This window comes from Meles meles, chromosome 9 (genome assembly GCF_922984935.1).
Source record: "Meles meles chromosome 9, mMelMel3.1 paternal haplotype, whole genome shotgun sequence".
NCBI lineage: Eukaryota > Metazoa > Chordata > Mammalia > Carnivora > Mustelidae > Meles > Meles meles.
The window spans coordinates 89,960,579-89,984,462 of record NC_060074.1 but is presented as its reverse complement, the minus strand read 5'-3'; the positions used below and the strand labels follow the sequence as shown (position 1 = coordinate 89,984,462).

At 36.6% G+C, this 23,884-nt stretch overlaps 1 protein-coding gene across 1 annotated transcript in view; it reads right to left on the bottom strand.

The window, feature by feature from the left end:
- The window catches only part of LRP1B (LDL receptor related protein 1B), a 2,013,404-nt gene that overhangs the window by 1,459,141 nt on the left and 530,379 nt on the right, over positions 1–23,884 (bottom strand). The gene's annotated exons all lie outside the window — the stretch shown is intronic.

Sequence of the window (23,884 nt, the reverse complement as noted above, 5' to 3'; positions counted from 1 at the left end):
TCTCAGTCTTTTCAGATGATATGATACTTTATGTGGAAGTCCCAAAAGACCCCACTCCAAAACTGCTAGAACACATACAGGAATTCAGCAAAGTGTCAGGATATAAAATCAATGTGCAGAAATCAGTTGTATTTCTATACACTGACAGCAAGACAGAAGAAAGAAAAATTAAGGAGTCAATCCCATTTACAATTGCACCCCAAATCATAAGATACCTAGGAATAAACTTAACCAAAGAGGCAAAGAATCGGTACTCAGAAAACTATAAAGTAGTCATGAAAGAAATTGAGGAAGACACAAAGAAATGGAAAAACGTTCCATGCTCATGGATTGGAAGAACAAATACTGTGAAAATGTCTATGCTACCTAAAGCAATCTACATATTTAATGCAATTCCTATCAAAATACCATCAATTTTTTTCAAAGAAATGGAACAAATAATCCTAAAATTTATAATGGAACAAGAAAAGACCCCAAATAATCAGAGAAATGTTGAAAAAGAAAGTCAAAGTTGGTGGCATCACAATTCCAGACCTCAAGCTCTATTACAAAGCTGTCATCATCAAGACAGTATGGTACTGTCACAAAATCAGACACATAGATCAGTGAAATGGAATAGAGTCCAGAAATAGACCCTGCACTCAATGGTCAACAAATCTTCAGTGAAGCATAAAAGAATGTACAATGGAAAAAAGACAGTCTCTTCAACAAATGGTGTTGGGAAAATTGGACAGCCACATGCAGAAGAATGAAACTCTACCATTTCCTTACACCACACTCAAAAATAGACTCAAAATGGATGAAAGACCTCAGTTTGACACAGGAATCCATCAAAATCCTTGAGGAGAACACAGGCAGCAACCTCTTTGACCTCAGCTGCTGCAACTTCTTCCTAGAAACATCGCCAAAGGCAAGGGAAGCAACAGCAAAAATGCACTACTGGGACTTCATCGAGATCAAAAGCTTTCGCACAGCAAAGGAAACAGTCAACAAAACCAAAAGACAACCTACAGAATGGGAGAAGATATTCACAAATGACATATCAGATAAAGGGCTAGTATCCAAAATCTATAAGGAAATTTTCATACTTAATATGTAAAGAACAAATAATCCAAACAAGAAATGGGCAGAGGACTTGACAGACAATTTTGCAAAGAATACTTCCAGATAGCCAACAGACCCATGAAAAAGTGCTCAACATCACTGGGCATCAGGGGAATACAAATCAAAACCACAGTGAGATACCATCTCACACCAGTCAGAATGGCTAAAATTAAAAGGCAGGAAATGACAGATATTGGTGAGTATGTGGAGAAAGGGGAACCTTCCTACACTGTTAGTGGGAATACAAGCTGGTGTAGCCACTCTGGAAAATAGCATGGAGGTTCCTCAAAAAGTTGAAAATAGAGCTACCTTACAATCGCACTACTGGGTATTTACCCTAAAGATAAAAATGTAGTGGTCTGAAGGGGCATGTGCACCCGAATATTTATAGCAACAATGTCCACAATAGCCAAACTATGGAAAGAACCTAGATATCCATCAATAAATGAGTGGCTAAAGAAGACATGGTCTCTATATATACAATGGAATACTATGCAGCCATCAAAATAAATGAAATCTTGCCATTTGTGACAATGTGGATGGAACTAGAGGGTATTATGCTGAGTGAAATAAGTCAATCAGAGAAAGACAATTATCATATGATCTCCCTGATATGAGGAATTTGAGAGGCAGAGTGGGCAGTTTTGTGGGTAGGGAAGGAAAAAATGAAACAAGATGGGATCAGGAGGGAGACAAACCATAAGTGACTCTAAATCTCACAAAACAAACTGAGGGTTGCTGGGGGAGACATGGTGTGGAAAGGGTGGTTGGGTTATGGACTTTGGGGATGGTATGTGATATGGCGAGTACTCTGAAGTGTATAAGCCTGACGATTCACAGACCTGTACCCCTAGGGTAATTAATTCATTGTATGTTAATAAAAATAATTTACAAGAGTCACTCTGAAAAGGCTGTATATTGTATGATTTCAACTAAAAACTATGGAGATAGTAAAAAGATCAATGGCTGCCAAAAGTAAAGGGGAGATGGGGGAATGAAAAGCAAGAGCACAGTGGATTTTTAGGGCAGTTAAAGTATTCTGTATGATAATACAATAATGGGCACATGTCATTTTACGTTGTTCATAACCCATACAATAGTCTTAAAAGAAAGAAGGAGAGAAAGAGAGGAAGAAAGAAATGAGGAAGATGGTATATGATACCAAGAATAAACCCTAAGGTAAAATATAGATTTTGGGTGATGATGATGTGTCACTGTAGGTTCATCAATTTTAACAAATGTGCTACACTGTTGGAGAATGTTGATAATGGTGGACACTATGCAATCTGGGATTAGGGAGTACATATGAAATCTCTGTACCTTCCTCTTAATTTTGCTATATACCTAAATATTTTCTAAAAACTAAGTGTATTTAAAAAATAAATTATAACACAATATGGCAACAATTTGACATTTTTGCAGGTTTAGAGTTAGCCTACATTAGGTTGCTAGAAAAAAAAATAACAAAGATCTGATGAGGGGATAAGATTCTAGGACTCTAAAACTTACAGACTTACTTAAAAATCTTCATTTAGACTCCTCTAGATGTCTGAGTCAAAGCATCACAAGCAAATGCCATTTTTCTAACATTTCTTTTTGTGATTTTGGTAAGAACAGATGATGAAAACTAAATTGTAAATATGACTTAATTTTCTACTTATTTGATGGCTCAATGGAGATAAACATTATATTGAATTGAGAAAGGAAGCAGGTCTCCAAAAATTCATTAGCTTAGTATATCTTTATGGGTTTAGTATTCTCCTTATTGCTAACTACAAAAGTCAACTTCATTTCCTTAACGTTCAGTATAAAATGATTAGAATTTAAGAAAACAAATTTCTTGGTAGGAGCACTGATGCTTTTAACAGAACTCTCCTACTGAGTGACCCATCTGAATTTAAGAAGTTGGCTTTTAAGGACAATAAACAGGTGAACAGAGTAAGACAAGTATCTCTCAGTCCTCAAGCAAAATTGCATGCAGTGGGGGTAGTGAGGCAGAAGCTATAAAAATTGTCTATTATGAACAAATATTTTATGAGAATGTCAGACTATCTCATTTAATTTGCCCACCAATCATTAAGATAAGCATTACTGTCATTTACAGATGAGAAACACGATGTCCAAAGGTCACATACTCCATCAGAGACTTAGATCTGTAGGTGAAATCTAAACTTTTTCAAACTTACTATGACTAATGACTTTGAAAGTTCTTTGGAAAACCAAGATTCACAGTTTCCTAATATATTACATGGCCAATGATATTTTACCCTTCATTTATTCTAGGCATTTCCAGTGAGGGAGGAGGTAGTGTGAGAGAGGTGGTAAGAAGCCACCAAAACTAAATGCTATGAGCTACCTGAAATTCTCCTACCATATCCACATCTCCCACTTTGGACATAATTTCTCATAGTTTTCTCTGATCCCCAAGATTAGGTTAGGTCACCTGCACTCGCTTGTAATACTTTAAGTTAGCTGTTTGGTAGCCGGACTTTCTAAGCAGTAAACTCTCAAGGCGAGGCATCATGTCTGCTCCATGAAGGCACAAATCCACCACCATGACTTTATTCCCAGTGCCTGGAACACTTTAGAAATATATAGTTAAAATAATAAGAAAAATCTGAAATCATGTAAGTAGTGTTGCTTCCAGTCTAAGTATCTGTTCTGAGCAAGATACTTGTCCTGTCTCCTCCTTTCCACCTTCTGCAAATCTTATGTGGTTGATATTTTTATCATTTAACTCTAAGCGTAACTTGGGTTTGTTTAACCAACCGTTTTGGTAATTGGACTTCAAACCAAGAGAACTGAATCTAAGGTTAATATATAAAAACAAGGCTATAGCCAAATCCTCTGTCTTCCTATAGACAATCCATATCCTTCATGTGACCCTTGCAGAGACTGGATTCTCAGCCAGCTATTTGATTAAATCCTCTGTTCCCACCAAGAAGGAAGTCACTAACAAGCTAAGGAAAAAAACGGCACGAGAGAAGAGCAATCCCACCCCATGTCAAGGCATTCATAAGAAGGATCAATACAATCTTCAAAAGCACCTACAAAAAAAACAAAATAATATTCTAACCTCATCCAAGCTCTCTTGCACCCTATGGCTAACAAAAGGCAATATTCTAACACCCACAGCAGTAGCTTAACATTCCCTGCTGCTTTGGAAAGTGTTATATTGGACAAATGGGCCACACTGTGGCTATCAGATTAAGCAGCATCTGCAGAATCTCAAACCATCGCATGCAGGAAACTACAGGTGTTGAGCACAGAACAGAGAGCGCCAACTGTATTGATTTCCACAGTGCTCGAGGCAAAGGTGAAAAGAATGAGACTGTTAGAAAAAATACTAAGTCCCTAGCATAAAGGAACAGAAAGTCTCTTAAGCAAACCTGCAGAAATAAAATCAAACTTCCAAACAAAATGTCTCATAGTGGATTCTGTAACAGACTTTAACTGTCGTATTCAGAACTTCCTTGCATCTTGAACTACTGGTTCCCACTTGAATTCCAACTTAGTATTTTATGGAGTTTTGATTGCGTTTTCATTTTAAAGATTTTATTTATTTATTTGAGAGAGAAAGCAGGAATGGGGGAGGGGGCGAGGGGGAGGGAGAGAGACAAGCAGACTCCCCCCTGAATGGGGAACCCTGTCCAGAGCTTGATTCCAGGACTGAGATCATGACTTGAGCCAAAGTCAGATGTTAAACTGACTGAGTCACCCAGGCCCCCATTCATTTTAATTTAGTGAAGATTTCTCCCAGCCCCTTACCCCAGACTAATCAAATAGAATATAGTCTGAAAGCTACAGCAAAACATGCTGTCAAGACAAAAGTAGAAAAAAAAATCACTAATTACTAACTACGATGACAAAATATGCAGAAGGGCTGTTGAAATCACTGTCTCCAGTCATGTTTTGAGTTACCAGTCATCGTTTCCCTTACTATGCAGTTTACTATCAAACATGCATATTGCATTACCTTTTTGAAGCGCTCTCCAATCTCTTTTAACTTGCTCTAATTATGTCATACTTTCCTACATCTCTATGATTTATTTTTTAAGATTCATATTACAGTACTCTACTTTTCTTAGATGGTCACGAATATGTTGTGATCACCCCCTATCTTATGATATTTTTTTAATGTCAAATACCAAATTTTAAGCACATTGAAGTACACTGTGGAAATATTTGAGAAAATTTGTTTGTTAAAGAAAAAAAATCATTACCTAGTATTTATAAAATGAATAAAGACTCAACACTTAAAGAAATTCTTTACCACTCAATTCTTTACCAATTCTTTGCCACTCAATTCAGACATCTGGCTTGTGTCATTATTTTCTTAAGTTTCTGTTACTCTTTACCATCAATGTATTTCTTGTGGATGGTTCTCCCACTGTGACTACCCCATTTTAATCTGTCAGTATAATCCTACCTAACTAAGCCTAGTCTATTTATTATTCCTATGCCTTAAATACTTCCTGAAGAGATTCAGACTGATGATAATTTTTTTTTATTCGTTTATTTGTTTATTTACAGCATAACAGTGTTCATTGTTTTGGCATCACACCCAGTACTCCATGCAGTACGTGCCCTCCCTATTACCCACCACCTGGTTCCTCAACCTCCCAACCCACCCTCCCCTGTCCCTTCAAAACCCTCTGGTTGTTTTTTCAGAGTCCATAGTCTCTCATGGTTCATCTCCCCTTCCAGTTTCCCTCAACTCCCTCTCCTCTCCATCTCCCCATGTCCTCCATGTTATTTGTTATACTCCACAAATAAGTGAGACCATATGATACTTGACTCTCTCTGCTTGACTTATTTCGCTCAGCATAATTTCTTCCAGTCCCGTCCATGTTGCTACAAAAGTTGGGTATTCGTCTTTTCTGATGGAGGCATAATACTCCATTGTGTATATGGACCACATCTTCCTTATCCATTCATCCGTTGAAGGGCATCTTGGTTCTTTCCACAGTTTGGCGACTGTAGCCATTGCTGCAATAAACATTGGGGTACAGATGGCCCTTCTTTTCACTACATCTGTATCTTTGGGGTAAATACCCAGCAGTGCAATTGCAGGGTCATAGGGAAGCTCTATTCTTAATTTCTTCAGGAGTCTCCACACTGTTCTCCAAAGTGGCTGCACTAACTTGCATTCCCACCAACAGTGTAAGAGGTTTCCCCTTTCTCCACGTCCACTCCAGCACACGTTGTTTCCTGTCTTGCTAATTTTGGCCATTCTAACTGGTGTAAGGTGATATCTCAATGTGGTTTTAATTTGAATCTCCCTGATGGCTAGTGATGATGAACATTTTTTCATGTGTCTGATAGCCATTTGTATGTCTTCATTGGAGAAGTGTCTGTTCATATCTTCTGCCCATTTTTTGATATGATTATCTGTTTTGTGTGTGTTGAGTTTGAGAAGTTCTTTATAGATCCTGGATATCAACCTTTTGTCTGTACTGTCATTTGCAAATATCTTCTCCCATTCCGTGGGTTGCCTTTTTGTTTTGTTGACTATTTCCTTTGCTGTGTAGAAAGTTTTGATCTTGATGAAGTCCCAAAAGTTCATTTTTGCTTTTGTTTCCTTGGCCTTTGGAGTCATATCTTGAAAGAAGTTGCTGTGGCTGATATCGAAGAGGTTACTGCCTATGTTCTCCTCTAGGATTCTGATAGATTCCTGTCTCACATTGAGGTCTTTTATCCATTTCGAGTTTATCTTTGTGTACGGTGTAAGAGAATGGTCAAGTTTCATTCTTCTACATATCGCTGTCCAGTTTTCCCAGCACCATTTATTGAAGAGACTGTCTTTTTTCCATTGAATATTTTTTCCTGTTTTGTCGAAGATTATTTCACCATAGAGTTGAGGGTCCATATCTGGGCTCTCCACTCTATTCCACTGGTCTATGTGTCTGTTTTTATGCCAGTACCACGCTGTCTTGGTGATCACAGCTTTGTAGTAAAGCTTGAAATCGGGTAACGTGATGCCGCCAGTTTTGTTTTTGTTTTTCAACATTTCCTTAGCAATTCAGGGTCTCTTCTGATTCCATACAAATTTTAGGATTATTTGCTCCAGCTCTTTGAAAAATACTGGTGGAATTTTGATCGGAATGGCATTAAAAGTATAGATTGCTCTAGGCAGTATAGACATTTTAACAATGTTTATTCTTCCAATCCAAGAGCATGGAATGGTCTTCCATCTTTTCGTGTCTTCTTCAATTTCTTTCATGAGTGTTCTGTAGTTCCTCGAACACAGGTCCTTTACCTCTTTGGTTAGGTTTATTCCCAGGTATCTTATGGTTCTTGGTGCTATAGTAAATGGAATCGATTCTCTAATTTCCCTTTCTGTATTTTCATTGTTAGTGTATAAGAAAGCCACTGATTTCTGTACATTGACTTTGTATCCTGCCACGTTACTGAATTGCCGTATGAGTTCTAGTAGTTTGGGGGTTTAGTCTTTGGGGTTTTCCATATAAAGAATTATGTCATCTGCGAAGAGAGAGAGTTTGACTTCTTCCTTGCCTATTTGGATACCTTTTATTTCTCTTTGTTGTCTGATTGCCGTTGCTAGAACTTCTAATACTATGTTGAACAAGAGTGGTGAGAATGGGCATCCTTGTCGTGTTCCTGATCTCAACGGGAAGGCTGCAAGCTTTTTCCCATTGAGGATGATATTTGCTGTGGGTCTTTCATAGATAGATTTTATGAAGTCAGACTGATGATAATTGTCAGTGCCATACTATTCAATCTTTACACAAAATACAGATTTAATTTGGAATTATTCCCCACGTCTGGTTTAAAACAAACATTTTCAAATTACAAATAAGCTGCTTGAGAATAGAGGGAGGGTTTTATTTTATTTATTTTGACATAACACCAAAGAGAATTGGGGATTTCATGCGGAATGCAGACTAAATGAAGCTAGAGAGATAGTGGTCAACCATGACATAAAAATTGATCAATGTTGCTCAAAGTTGGTCTAGCTCTGTGTCAGTTAGTCTCAATGGAAGTATTTAGGGACAGTGTACCATGAGAATGTATTGTGTTAAGTGCTGTAGGAGTTCAACAAAAGCATAAAGCCTTTCTCTTGGACAGCATCATCCTTTTCCATAGCATCATAAAAGAAAACAACAGCCTAAAACTATTAGCTTCTAAATATGTTCTGGATTTAATAAGGATCAAATCTGTTTATGTTTTTGACATTTTCTCCGCTACTAAATTGACTTCCTTCTTCAAATTAAGAATTTTCCACCTGAACAGTATTTTGGATATTCTGCTCTACCCCTTAATTTATATATTGCTTTTGTCATCCCTGAAAATAAGGTGATAATTAGCCTCTTGTAAACACAGGAAACTATGTAATACATAATAACTCAACGGAGAAAGCTTTGCAACGCTGTGGGATGCTAGTACTCTGGGTTCTCGCTTTAACAATTGTAATTGTGTATTCCATTCACAGCCATATCATCAAAATGACAAAGGTGAATATTCTGGTTATAAGAAAAGAACTATAAACATGTATATGGATATGGAATTAATAGACCCACAGAGGTCATCACACCCTTGAGACAGAGATATTACTTTCAAATCATTATTATGGCAGACTTGCTTGGGGATAGATGGTTAGGTATCTAGAATCCAGCATATAAAGTTAGCCTCAAATATTAAATATGAAGTATTTTCTGGGTCTTTCTTTTCCAGGGAAGTGTTTTCCTTTGAATTCACCAATATAACTCCAGAAATAATTAATGCAATAGTCTTGCTATACTTTTTTTATTGTAGTAGAATATACTAACATAAAACTTATCATTTTAACCACCTTTAAATCTATAATTCAGTAGCATTAAGTACATTTTCAATGCTGTGTATCACTATCCATTTCCAGAACCTTTTTATCATCCCAAACAGAAACACTGTCTCCATTAAACATATACTTATTTTATGAATATTCTCATGTACACTCAACTACATTGAAAGACTGCCAAAGTTCTGAAGGTAAACTATACAAAAATAAGCAATCTAAAGAAAATTAACCACGTGTGCAAAAATTCTTGGGTTAACATACCAGAAAGTAATACAGAATTCCTGTTATACACTGTTCCATTTAAACATTTGTGTCCAAAGAAAGGAAAAGTGTACCAATCATTTATTACCCTTGATCACTATTCCAAAGAGATTAACGACATAACTTTGGTTGAAATAATTAAACATGAGTAATTATTTCCCTTACACTTTTCCCCCCACACATTCTCAAGATGAAGTATTCAGAAAACACACAAGCCCACTGGGAGAATGAGCTCTGAGAGAAACTGAAGTACACTAGCAGTGCTCATTCTCATATAAATGTGCTCATATAAATTCCATCCAAAAAAGTTACATCTAAAAACATATTGTTCTCTTTCCATCAAAACAATGCTATAATTGTAGAGTTGTATTCCTGAGCAGGACTCTGCATGGAATAAATCACAGATATGACCAACAAGATGTCATAAAAGCAAAGCTATAAAAACTATAAACCTTTGTAATCATTTGAAATAGTAAAATTACACTCCTTTATAGAATTTAACAGCTAGAAGGGATTTTAGAATATTGCCAAGTTCAAGTCCCCTTTTTTATGGATGGTCTAGAAAAAATGAGTGACATTCCTTTAATTTACCAAAGTAGCTCATAGGAATATGCAATACAAACCGAAGATTTCTTCATTTCAACCAGTTGTTTCTCCTACATATCTCAATGCTTCTCTTACAATATTTTAGTAATTATGGTTGTACATCAATTATATATCATAAATATTAAATGGAATATATATGCAATATATAAAATGTAGCTCTAATATATAAAAGTTGTATACAACTAATAGTCTTGCTAAATTTGTATTACACTAATAAATTATTTAATCTTTCTTGATTTTTTAAAAGAATTTATTTATTTATCTGACACAGAGAGAGAGAGATCATAAGCAGGCAGAGAGGCAGGCAGAGAGAGAGGGGGAAGGAGGCTTCCCGCTGAGCAGAGAGCCCAACACAGGCTCTATCCCAGGACCCTGAGATCATGATCTGAGCTGATCTTTCTTGAATTTTGACAGACTCTTGGTGGTATGACTGGAATGGCCCATTTCAACTCAGGGTAACCCAGGAAAGTTGGGCTAGATCATTGATTTTTTCCTGTCAATAAGACTTAGAATGTAGAGACATTCTAAAACATTTATTATTCATTAATTTTTTTACTATTATCATAAAATCGCCATTTTTTAAAATCATATCCAGTTAGCCACTGTATAGTACATTAGTTTTTGATGCAACGTTCAATGATTCATTAGTTATGTATAACACCCAGTGCTCATCACAGCAGGTGTTCTCCTTAATACCCATCACCCTGTTACCCCCCTCCCCCCCCAAGCTCCTCCCTTCTGAAAACCTCAGTTTGTTTCCTGGGTCTATAGTCTCTCATGGTTCATTTCCCTCTCTCATTTCTCTCCCTTCAGATTTCCCTCACTTCCCCTATGGTCCCCTGTGCTATTGCTTACGTTCCACATATGAGTGAAACTGTATGATAATTGTCTTTCTCTGCTTGACTTACTTCACTTAGCATATTCCCCTAGTTCTCATCCATTTTGATGTAAATGACAGGTATTCATCCTTCCTGATGGCTGAGTAATATTCCATTGTATATGGACCACATCTTTATTCATTCATCTGTTGAGGGGGAATCTCGGCTCCTTTCACAGTTTGGCTATTGTGGACATTGCTGCTATGAACATTGGGGTGCATGTGCCCCTTCCTTTCATTGCATCTGTATCGTTGCGGTAAATATCTAGTAGTGCTGTTGCTGGGTCATAGAGTAGCTCTGTTCTTAGCATCTTGAGGAACCTCCAGACTGTTTTCCAGAGTGGCTATACCAGCTTGCATTCCCACCAACAGTGTAAGAGGGTTCCCCTTTTTCCACATCCTCGCCAACATTTGTTGTTTCCTGTTTTGTTAATTTTTGCCATTCTAACTGGTCTAAGGTGATAGGTATCTCATTGTGTTTTGATTTGTATTTCCCTGATGGCTAGTGATGTAGAGCATTTTTTCATGTGTCTGTTAGCCATTTGTATGTCTTCTTTGGAGAAATATCTGTTCATGTCTTCTGCCCATTTTTTGGCTGGGTTGTTTTTTGAGTGTTGAGTTTGAGAAATTGTTACAGATCTTGGATATCAGCCCTTTATCTGTAATGTCATTTGCAAATATCTTCTTTCATTCTGTGGGCTGCCTCTTAGTTTTGTTGACTGTTTTCTTTGCTGTACTGAAGCTTTTTATCTTGATGAAGTCCCAAAAGTTCATTTTTGCTTTTGTTTGTTTCCCTTGCCTTTGGAGACATGTCTTGAAAGGAGTTGCTGTAGTCGATGCCAAAGAGGTTACTGCTTATGTTCTCCTCTAGGATTCTGATGGATTCCTGTCTCACTTTGAAGTCTTTCATCCATTTTAGTTTGCCTTTGTGAATGGTGTAAGGAAATGGTCCAGATTCATTCTTCTATATGTAGCTATCCAATTTCCCCAGTACCACTTATTGAAGCGACTGTATTTTTTCCATTGGATATATTTTTCTGATTTGTCAAAGATTAGTTGACCATAGAGTTGAGGGTCCATTTCTCGAGTCTCTATTCTTTTTTATTTTTTTAAATTATTTTTATTTATTTGACAAAGAGAGAGGGAAGAAGAGCACAAGCAGGGGAACAGCAGGCAGAGGGAGAGGGAGAAGCAGACTTTCTACTGAGCAGGGAGCTCATTGATGTGGGACTCAATCCGAGGACTGTGGGACCACAACCCAAGCCAAAGGCAGACGCTTAATCAACTGAGCCACCCAGGTGCCCTGGAGTCTCTGTTATGTTCCTCTCATCTATGTGTCTGTTTTTGTGCCAATACCATGCCAATCACAGCTTTGTAATATAGCTTGAAGTCAGGCAACATGATGTCCCCAGCTTTGCTTTGCTTTTTCATCATTTCCTTTCATCATTACCCTGATTCAGTGTCTTTTCTGGCTCCATACAAATTTTAGGATTGCTTTTTCCAGCTTTTTGAAAAATGCCAATGGTATTTTAATAGGAATGGCATTGGAAGTGTAAATTGGGCAAGAAAGTTATTTTAACAATGTTTATTCTTCCAATCCATGAGAATGGAATGTTTTTCCATCTTTTTTTATCTTCCTCTATTTCTTTAATAAGTGTTCTGTACTTTCTAGAGTATAGATCCTTTACCTTTTTAGTTAGGCTTATTCCTATGTATTTTATGGGTTTTGTTGTTATTGTGAGTGGAATCAATTCCTTAATTTCTTTTTCTACAGTTTCATTGTTAGCATATAGAAAAGCAACTGATTTCTGGGCATTGATTTTGTATCCTGCCACATTGTTGAATTGCTGTACGAGTTCTTGTAATTTTAGGGTGGAGTCTTTTGGGTTTTCCACATAAATATCATGTCATCTGTAAAAAGGGAGAGTTTGACATCTTCTTTGCCAATTTAGATGCCTTTTTTTTCTTATTGCTGCCTAGTTGCTGAGGCTAGGACTTATTAGCACTATGTTGAATAACAGAGGTGAGAGTGGACATCCCTGTCATGTTCCTGATCTTAAGGGGAAAGTTCTCAGCTTTCCCCATTGATAATGATATTTGCTGTGGGCTTTTCACAGATAGTTTTTATGATATCAAGGAATGTTCCCTCTATCTCTGTTCTCTGAAGAGTTTTAGTCAGGCACAGATATTGTCTTTTGTTAAGTGCATTTTCTGCATCAATTGAGAGGATCATATGGTTCTTGTCTTTCCTTTTATTGATGTGCTCTATCACATTGATTGATTTGTGAATGTTGAACAACCCTTGGATCCCAGGTTGTGCCAACAGGAAATTAAAGAAGAACTTAAACAATTCATGAAAACCTATGAGAACAAAAACACATTAGTCTAAAACCTATGGGATACTGCAAAAGTGGTTCTAAGGGGGAAATACATAGCCATCCAAGCCTATCTCAAGAAATTAGAAAAATCTCAAATGCACAAGCTAACCCTACACCTAAAGAAGCTGGAGAAAGAACAGCAAATAAAACCTAAACTAAGCAGGAGAAGAGAAGTAATAAAGAGTAGAGCAGAGATCAATAAAATAGGAACCAGGAAAACAGCAGAACAGATCAATGAAACTATACCTGGTTCTTTGAAAGAATCAATAAGATTGATAAACCACTGGCTAAACTAATCCAAAATAAAAAAGGACCCAAATTAATAAAATCATGAATAAAAGGGGAGAGATCACAACTATCACCAAGGAAATAGAAACAATTATTAGAAATTATTATCAGCAACTATATGCCAACAAATTAAGTAATCTGTAAAAAATGGACGCCCTCCTGGAAACTTACAAACTACCAAGACTGAAACAGAAAGAAATAGACAATCTGAATAGACCAAGAACCAGTAATGAAATTGAAGCTATAATCAAAAACTTCCCAAAAATCAAAAGTCCAGGGACAGATGGCTTCCCAGGGGAATTCCACCAAACATTTAAAAAGAAATAATACCTATTTTACTGAAGCTGTTCCAGAAAATGAAACAGAAGGAACACTTCCAGACTCCTCCTATGAGGCCAGCATTACACTGATCCCAAAACCAGGCAAAGACCCCATCAAAAAGAATTACAAGTCAATATCCCTGAAGAACATTGATGCCAAAAAAGCCAACAAGATCCTAGTTAATGGATCCAATAGTACATTAAAAGGATTATTCACCATGACCAAAATCACCATTTTAATGACTGAGCCACCCAGGCACCCCATCAAAATGACCATTTTAGTGCCTTGATATTTGTGAATATCTCTAAGGATTTTAATCAAGAGGAATCAGCTTGAAGTTCATAGCAGAACATATATGTAGCTCTCTCTAGCCAGAACCACATACACATTTACTTCCATCCATCTCCCAATCTCCTTCCCTTCCTAGAAAAAGAAATTAAAAATTGCTACTTTAGGATCGTATGTACAAGATAGGTGAAAAAGAGTTTCTCTGATGACCTGCATGATAATACTGATTAAGACTATGGAAAGAACCTAGATGTCCATCAACAGATGAATGGATCAAGAAGATGTGGTATATATACACAATGGAATACTATGCAGCCATCAAAAGAAATGAAATCTTGCCATTTGCGACGACGTGGATGGAACTAGAGCGTATCATGCTTAGTGAAATAAGTCAATCGGAGAAAGACAACTATCATATGATCTCCCTGATATGAGGACATGGAGAAGCAACATGGGGGGGTAGGGGGATAGGAGAAGAATAAATGAAACAAGATGGGATTGGGAGGGAGACAAACCATAAATGACTCTTAATCTCACAAAACAAACTGGGGGTTGCTGGGGGGAGGTGGGATTGGGAGAGGGGGAGCGGGCTATGGACATTGGGGAGGGGAGGCGAACCATAAGAGACTATGGACTCTGAAAAACAACCTGAGGGTTTTGAAGGGTCAGGGGTGGGAGGTTGGGGGAACAGGTGGTGGGTGATGGGGAGGGCACGTTTTGCATGGAGCACTGAGTGTTGTGCAAAAAGAATGAATACTGTTACGCTGAAAAAATAAATTAAAAAAAAATAAATAAATAAAAATGCAAAAAAAAAAAAAAAAAAAAAAAAAAAAAGTGGATTAAAGGGGCACCTGTGTGGCTCAGTGGGTTAAGCCTCTGCCTTTAGCTCAGGTCGTGATCCCAGGGTTCTGGGATCGAGCCCCACATGGGGCTCTCTGCTCAGCGGGAGCCTGCTTCCCTCTCTCTCTGCCTGCCTCTCTGCCTACTTGTGATCTCTGTCTGTCAAATAAATACATAAAATCTTAAAAAAAAAAAAGTGGATTAAGGTCTTCTAAAACACAATTTAGAGAAAGCCGTAGTCTTCCAAATCACAAAACGTGTCTCCCAACTAGAGATGCGACACACTGGGTGTTACCTTAGAACCTGGCAAATAAGTGAATAAAGGTTTTCAGAAGTCAGGATATGTTGGCTGGAAATAAGAGAAATGGTGAACTACAAAAAAAAAAGCTGCTACTATATTTGCTTGAATTTAGAATATAACCCTTTTTCCTGAAGAAACCAGGGTCTATCAATGTAACAAAGTTGACATCTATATGTAAAACCTGCATAATTTTATGTGCTTATAAATATGTATGGGTTTATTAAATAAAGGATGAATTAAAATAAAAAAAAACTATGCAAGAAGAGTGATTTGAGAAATAGAATGTGTCCAAATGTTTTGGTTGGTTTTTGCATGCCACTTATAGAATAACATTTAGGACATGACTTTCCTGAGAGAAGCCTTTAAAATAGTTTTGGTTAACCCACCTTTCCATGAGTATTATCATGGAAATAGCTAAACCAACGACTGAAGATAAACACATTATTTGATGAGTGAATATGCAAAATAATGAGTTATATATGAAGTAACTGCACACCAAAATGAAGTCACATTCCTGGGTATATGTGTCCTTTTCATCCTCTAGTCTTATACGCTCAGGACTGGTAACTCACCTGATAACACAGAGATGCACTGAGCCAGCAGCATTTTACTGCTGACCCTTGTCTTAATTTTTCCACTGCAGTCTCTATTGTCAATTGACAATCAATATTAAGTGCCTATTTGTGTCTGTGTTGAGTACTGAGCATGATAAAAAGATATAAAAGAAGGACTCTGAACTAATGAAGTTTAATATCTACTTGTATAAGGAAGAAATACAAAAATAAGTAATAAATATATACTACTATAATAGAAGTTACCACTAAATTAGTGGTAAGCTCAAATTAATATCAGATATATGTAAACTCTTTTATTACATTAGAACAACCACTCTGGTAGAAAACAACATGACACAGGTATTAGGAAACTCATAAAATAAGTTGAATGTAGAAAAACAATTTAAAAAATTTTCTTTTTTTTTTTAAAGGTTTTATTTATTTATCAGACAGAGAGAGAGATCATAAGCAGGCAGAGAGGCAGGCAGAGAGAGAGGGTGAAGCAGGCTCCCCACTGTGCATAGAGCCCAATGCAGGGCTGGATCCCAGGACCCTGAAATCATGACCTGAGCTGAAGGCAGAGGCTTAACCCATGGAGCCACTCAGGCACCCTCAAAAAAACAAACAAATTAAGCCTCAGTAACAACAAGAAAAATGCATTTGAAAATGATAAGATATAAATTTTCATTCACAAATTTGGCAAAATCTTAGATTAATTGATCAATAATTTCAAATGTCAAAACCTATAGATTTTGTGTAAACTGGTAGTATTTTTGTAAGGTAACCAGCAGTGTCTATCAAAATTAGAATTCTAAAATATTTGACACAAGAATTCCAATTGTAGGGATTTAGCCTTGAAATTACCAGAATATGTGTCTCATATAATATCAACATATTCTGACAAGAATGTTCATTGTTTTACCCTATGAATGGTAAAAAGGTGAACCCAACTAAAGTTCCCACAGTTGGAAAGTGGATAAAAAATGCACAATTTCCATTATGGAATACTTCAAGTTGTTAAAAAGAGTGAGGCAGAAGTTTATGTATTATCATATAATCACCTACCAAGCATATGGATAAATGAATAAAGTACATTACAGAACAATACATATGTTTATGTAAATTAGCATATCTGTGTCTATTTCATATTGCATGCATATGTATATATGCAAATACACAGAAAGATGCCTGGAAAAACATATTTTAAACTGGAAAATGGTTAGTTCTGAGAAAAGGAAGGAGAGGTGGGGAAGGAATGAAGGGAGACTGGAATGTTTGTATAAGTTTGTACTGTTTAGAATTTCGCCTTGTGAATGCATGCATGTAAACTTGTCTTTAAGGAAGAAAGATATACACAATGACAGAGCATGCAGGGGATTGATAAAACTGCATCATCAGTGTACTGGGGTAATGATGAGACACAGATTGATGGATCATTCAGTCAAAGGAAAAATATAAAGCTGATCAAAATAATTAGAAATAATATGCATAAGACAAAAGTTTTTGAGAATGAAGCTAAGGCAACCAAAGAGTATCAAGAAATGCACACATTCTTTGTATAAAATTACAGAAACTCAGATATTTGGTCTCGAGTGAAAGTAAAAGAACATGAATATTAAGCTATTCGGAGCATACATATTATTATAGCGGAAGACACCACAGTGGATGTAAAAAAGATGGGCCAGATGTGCTGGGCCAGCACAGCATCCTTTATGACTCTTGTCCAAAAAAATATGTGCATGGGTCTGATGCTCTCTTTTCTACATTTTGAAAGTACATAAATATGGGACTAGAGTTTCAGGCAACACACAAGAGACAAAGGCAGAAGGTAGCATGCAAACCGAGACAGGGGAATGGTTCCGGGGCTCAGGAGTAAGCCTTAGCATGCAATTTGAAAGCTTATATGATATTGGAAATACGAAATGTAAAATATACTTAAAGCAAACTTTAGGTAAGAATGAGACAGTAGCAGCACTGCAAGGTGGACAGCATCAGTGGAAGTAGGACAACACCAGAGGAGCAAGAATCCAGGCTGGATCAAGATGGACATCCAATAATAGACATATTTTGAAAGCAGGGTTTCCCCGGGGTTCTAACTCACCAGGAATCCTAATACTGGAATCCTACCGAACAATTTCCTAAATTCTCTGCTTCTATATTTGCTTGTTAAATATAATTGAAATGTACATATTGCTTACTTTCTTTCAGTTAATTGTGTGAATCGTTATTCTCAAATGATTCTTTTGTTATCTTTCTTAGATCTCCAACTAAAGAATCCCTTCAAGATTATTAAAAAAAAAAAAAATCCTCTTCCTACCCATCTATTGTACTAAAGATCCAAGCAAATAAATAATAAAATACTTAACAGGCGACATTTTTTATACAATATGCTTTTACAAAGTTCCCTTTCATTGTAACCTCCTTTTTATTACATATTTACACTGCTACAAACTTATATTCTAAGACTTGCCTTGTAAGGTTGTAGGACAGGCATAGGCAATGAGGAAAGGAAAATGCAACCATGCTTCCCAGCCCTGAAAACTCACTGATGTTTTCACATTGGAAATGATGATTCAGGAAAAAAAGCTTTGAACCCAACTCTATTGTAAACCAATGTAATCACCTGCAATAATTTACTTGGGCTTCAACAGCATCAATCACAACAAAAATAGAATACTATAGAGAAGTCCACACCCACAGCCTCATATTCCTTCCGAAGTAAGCACCAGCTTCTAAAAAGACCCATGTATTTTCCTGATGAGTTGCTGACAATTACAATAATTACAGATATATTCATCCAGGACCTGCAAATATCTAAATCTTATATTAAGGTAATTATTTTGGTTTTGAGTACACTAAACACACTTTGTTTTTATTTAACAAAAGAGTTAAAGTACTTATGAGTAAAAGATGGATATATAAAGACTTTAGGAAACCCAAATCTAATCTTCTTTTCATTCTATCAGACTTGTCCTTCCCGCTCATCCTTCAGCTTCGGCCCTGTGGCATCTTCTTCATCCCCCGACCCCAAAGCAACTGAACCCACTGCTAACAGAATCAGAATGAATCTCTATATTCCATTGCTGTCCTCAAAATATGTTTCACTCATCTCATTCTTTACACAGAGTGTGCTGTATTCAAATGAGAGTGTTGTTGTTATTGTTTAATGGTAGGGAGCACAGTTTGTCTTCGTATCTTCAGGGTCTGATGCATAGTGGTATAGGTCCAATATATGTTTGTTGGCTTGTTTGTTAAAAAGAGAGCTGACGTTAGTTTACTAAATACTCACTGAGGCAAACAATAGCTATAAACACTTTGCATGGAGGTATACTCTCTACTATTCATTAACTTCCAATTATCTTTTCCTCTTACTATTGAGAAAATTAGAGTCCTCTGCAATAATTTAAATTTCATTTATTTAAAGTACCAGAAATAATAATTGTATCATTAAGTGTATTTACTGAGATCTAATGCATCTCATTTTTTTAAAAATCTGCATTCAGATACTATGTACTGGAGTTTATGACATGACCTTTCAGATGTCCCCAACATTGATATACACAGTTTGATAATAAAGAATTATTTTAAAAAGCAGTGAATATACCATTATTAACTTAAAAATTAAACACTGCACTGAATCTTCATTTTACTTTCACTATAGGGTATGTCGTTTGTATTTTAGATTAGTGAACTGTAGAATCTATTTTAAAACATAATAAAGCTGGCTTTGAATTAAGGATGCTTCCCAAACACTTTTAAAACTCACTTTCAACTCTTAAATGCAGTGCTATAATTCTAATAACCAATAGACATTAACTATCTCCCAAGGAAGCTATCCCATTAAATGACATTATGAAAGCTTATATTCCATAGACATTTTTCATGTACATACTACAGCCTCTAATATTACTAAACAATGAAAGATAATATGGCAGGGTGAGAAATGGCATACTAGAAACAGGCAGTTGGGGGTGCCTGGGTGGCTCAGTGGGTTAAGCTTCTGCCTTCAGCTTAGGTCATGATCTCAGGGTCCCAGGATAGAGACGAGCATTGGGCTCTATGCTCACTGGGGAGCCTGCTTCCCCCTCTATCTCTGCCTGCTGCTCTGCCTACTTGTGATCCTTCTTTCTCTGTCAAATAAATAAATAAAATCTTTAAAAAAAGAAAGAAACAGACAATTGTCTTGAGTTCTGAAGGCTTCTGCAGGGGACCAAAGGTAAGAATTAATAATACTATTCAATGATCTTATTTTTAATTGTCCATAGTACTTTTGAAAAGTTGTTTAAAGTTGAAATAATAAGTTATTTTACTTTGATATGAAGATAGAATATTGAAATGTGTGTGCAATTCAACACAGAAGATCATTTTAACAAGTGTAATCTGTTGATGTAGCACCAAAAAAAAAAAAAAAAAAAGTCTGGATTTGAAACGACAACAGACTTTCCACTCTGCCGTTTACTTGTTATATGACCCTAGAGAGTTCATTTAACTCTCTGAGTCTGTTTCCTCATCTACAAAATGAGGGAAGCAGCATATTCTTGCTAATCTGAAAGTGTTGTTATGGGGATTACATATGTTTAAATAAGTATCTTCCAGACTTCAGGGGACATCTACAAATTTCTGAGCATAGAAACACAGGTATACATGCTTATAGATAAAATAAGGCACAAAGGAAAGTGTGTGTGTGTGTGTGTGTGTGTGTGTGTGTGTGTAGGGGGTACTTTTCTGATTAACTACATGACAATTTTCCACATAAGAAAATGACTTCAATCCTAATAAAAGTGTCATGGACAGAATATACAGACTTTCTTAAATCACTTGGAGATGGATATTTTCTTAGGGAGCACAATCCTGGGCAAGCTATGTATTTTAGAAGGAATGAATCATAGAAGTTATGGAAAAGAAGAGGGATGGCATGAGAAAAGCTTGAAGGAAAAATTAAGAATGAAGGCCAGAGCATCCTAGCTCTCACACCTCATATGGGAGGGTTAAGCAAAGTCCTTTGGAACACAAAATAAGGTTTAGTGGCACTAACCACAAAATGAAATAGCAGATAATAAAACTGTTCTTAGATTAAAATGGCAAGGTCCATTTTGTAGCAAGTCTTTTCTACCTAAACTGAGTCAACTCTGGTTCAAGCCACATAAAACCTAAATAAATCATGCAGTAAAAGCACTGATCGCCAATACAATTAACGGCTGAGGCGAGAACAATGTTAACCTCACAGTTAAAAGACAAACATAATGGTCAAGTTATTGGAAAAGACATGAAAAATGTGCTGAAAGAATACTGTTAAGGGGGGGCTCGATATGAAATGTACGGGAAATTAAAAAGTAGACATCTAAGAATTACTAATTTGCTGAGCAAAAGCTGCTGTCTATTATTCTAATGTCTGCCACATTATTTGGCCACACTGGAACTCGGCAATGGCATGACTGGAAAGCTGGCTCTCTTTAAATTACTTTGATTTACAGGCAATGCAATAACTAAGGTAACAGAAGTGACTTCCTCAGTCTACACATTGGAGAAAATTGTATTCATCCAAGATCCATTCTCTAGGTTAGCTAAGGGAAAGGAATTGGGCGGTAAAGCATACTCCACTCACATCTATAAACTGGGGAACACAAATATTTGAGAAAATGAGATAGTAGTTTGCACCATTTTTTTTAAGTTAAAGTGAGATGAACATGGAAATTCTATTATAAACCATTTTCAGAAATTTAGGTTTGTGAGCGAAACTGCCTCACTATCACAACTTTCTCATTTTTTTCATCTAGGCCTCGCGCTACCTATGCACACATATGTGCAAGCTACTGGAAATTGTAAATTGATATACTGGGGAAAAAGAAGTTCCCAGTATTTTGCCCCACAAAAGTACTGAGGTAGAAAATTAAGCTAAACAGGATCGTGGAGGAATGCCTTAGACATTGGATTCATACTTATTTTACAGGTGTTATTGGCAGGTATTTTTGATGTGGTGGAATGAGGACCAGACAGGGAACACTGCCATGCCCTGACTTCTACACATGCTACTTATGAGACATGAGGAAAATATCCAGCATTTTTGATTCTTAGGTTCACTGTGCACAAAACAGGAACAACAACAGCTACCTCATAGGACTACTGAAGGGGTTAGAATCGGTTTAAAAGATTAATATGTTCCCAGGAAAATTCATGGCACATTGTACATGATAGGGGCTTAGTAAACACTTGTTTAGAGGAGATACACACACATACACATATGAATGAATGCATATATACACACATACACATGCATAGAGTCCAGAACTATAACCTAGTTCTTTCAACTCCAAATCTTACTTTCTATCAGCATTTATTTTTACTGCGATAACTAAATTAAAATTGTTGGGAAAAATGTTACATGTAATATTTTTATAACTGTGTGGCATTTAGTATTCTGAATAAATTTGATGTTCCCAAGGGCTGTTTTGCTGTTCCTAGAAAAGACATGTCTTCCTTGACCACAGTCAGTATGAATCTGGCCAGTTGTCTGATAAATGGTGATAAGACACAAAAGGAAGAAGCATAATGGCCTTTCTCTCCCCTGAGTGGGGGCACCCAAAGAAACAACACTAACAACAACAAAAAAAACCCAAAACTACGGACATTGATTTCTTCCTGATCCATCCATTTACATCACCACTGAACTCAGCATCTTCACTCAACATAACCATTTAGAAAGAGTACTAAATTTAACAGAAAATCCAGTACTTTGGCTGGATTTAGAGAGGTGGGGGGCATGAATGTAGGAAAACATATGGCCTTTAAGGGAAAGTCAAAGAAATAAAGTATGCTCAGTCTGGAAAAGAAAATGTTCAAACTGATGATGTAATGACTGCCTTCCAAAGAAACGTAAGTGGTCTTTTTAAAGTTAACACAACACCTTGGGCAATATAGGGTAGGGATGTTCAAGATGACCAGCAAGAAAGTAAAAACTGCCCAAAGTTGCAGTAAGGTTCCAAGGAAAGGGATCTTTTCTTCTGGAAAGATTTAAGATTGGGATAATTCCCCCTCTCTGACTTTTATGAGAATTTACTCTATGGATAGAAAACAGAGAACAGTGAACTATGTTGCCTTTGAAGTCCTTATAACTCTTCAACTAGACCCCACGCCTCCCCTTCTGAGAGGAAATCTATTCCAGTAGCACTGGAAGCCCCAGATCTCAGCTCATTACTGACAATGTCTGCAGATGAAGAAAGAGGAGTCACTGGCAGACATGAGATCATTAGGATTCTCCAGAGAAGACAGACAATTTTCATAGTCTTAACTTTATTTTATCGTCAGTACTCTGTATTTCTCCACAGTGAGAGTATGTCTTATTGGTTTAACAATCAGATTTGAAACAACAAATCTTCCAGGAACCAAACATTTAATCCTGGCAAACTCCACAGCAACATGACTTTTTCCAAGTCTTATTAGCAAAATTCTTTGATCAACCGAATCTACCGCATATGGTTTTTTATAGATTAATCCTTAGAGACTAAGGCTTAAATGTCCCCGCAGTGTGGATTCTAGGACACTCCAAAAAGTGAGTAGTATCCTTCACAACCTCTGGGATAAATACCAAAAAGAGAATACACACACACACACACACACACACACACACACACACACGTACATAAATTAATGACAGGAAGACAGCTTTATATTTGATAAGATTTAGTCCACTTTGGTTAAAAAAATAAGAAATTTCAGTCCAAGAAAGTTGCTTGCAATTTTAAGTTTTTATCAGTTTTTATAAGAGATGTAACTCCCCCTGAGGTTTTAAACACAAACCCTTTCTGCCAGCATTCTACATAGTACATGTAAGACACTTTGATTTCAGTTTTGTTTGGGCTGTTATCTTATACAATTCTCTAAACACCATCAACTTAAATTCCCCAAACTTCTCATTGTTCCTGCTTGCATATAATTAGAATAGAAAACTGGGGAAAGTTTTCAAGGAGTTGCATCTTAGCTTCTCTCTCTCTCTCTCTACACACACACACACACACACACACACATATATTTTTTGCCAAACTGCAGAAGAGAATTCCATGTTTGCATTGAAAATCTGTGTGTATGTATTTGGAAATCAAATGTGTAAAAAGTAGATATAACTCATTATAAGTAAACTCAAATTATAAAACCATAATCGTAATTATCAAATGTGTTTAAAATCTAACCTACATATCCCCTTCCACAGACACTGTTTTATCATTTAAAAGGAGAACCAGGCAATCTGGAAATGCTTATGAAGGGTGTCAT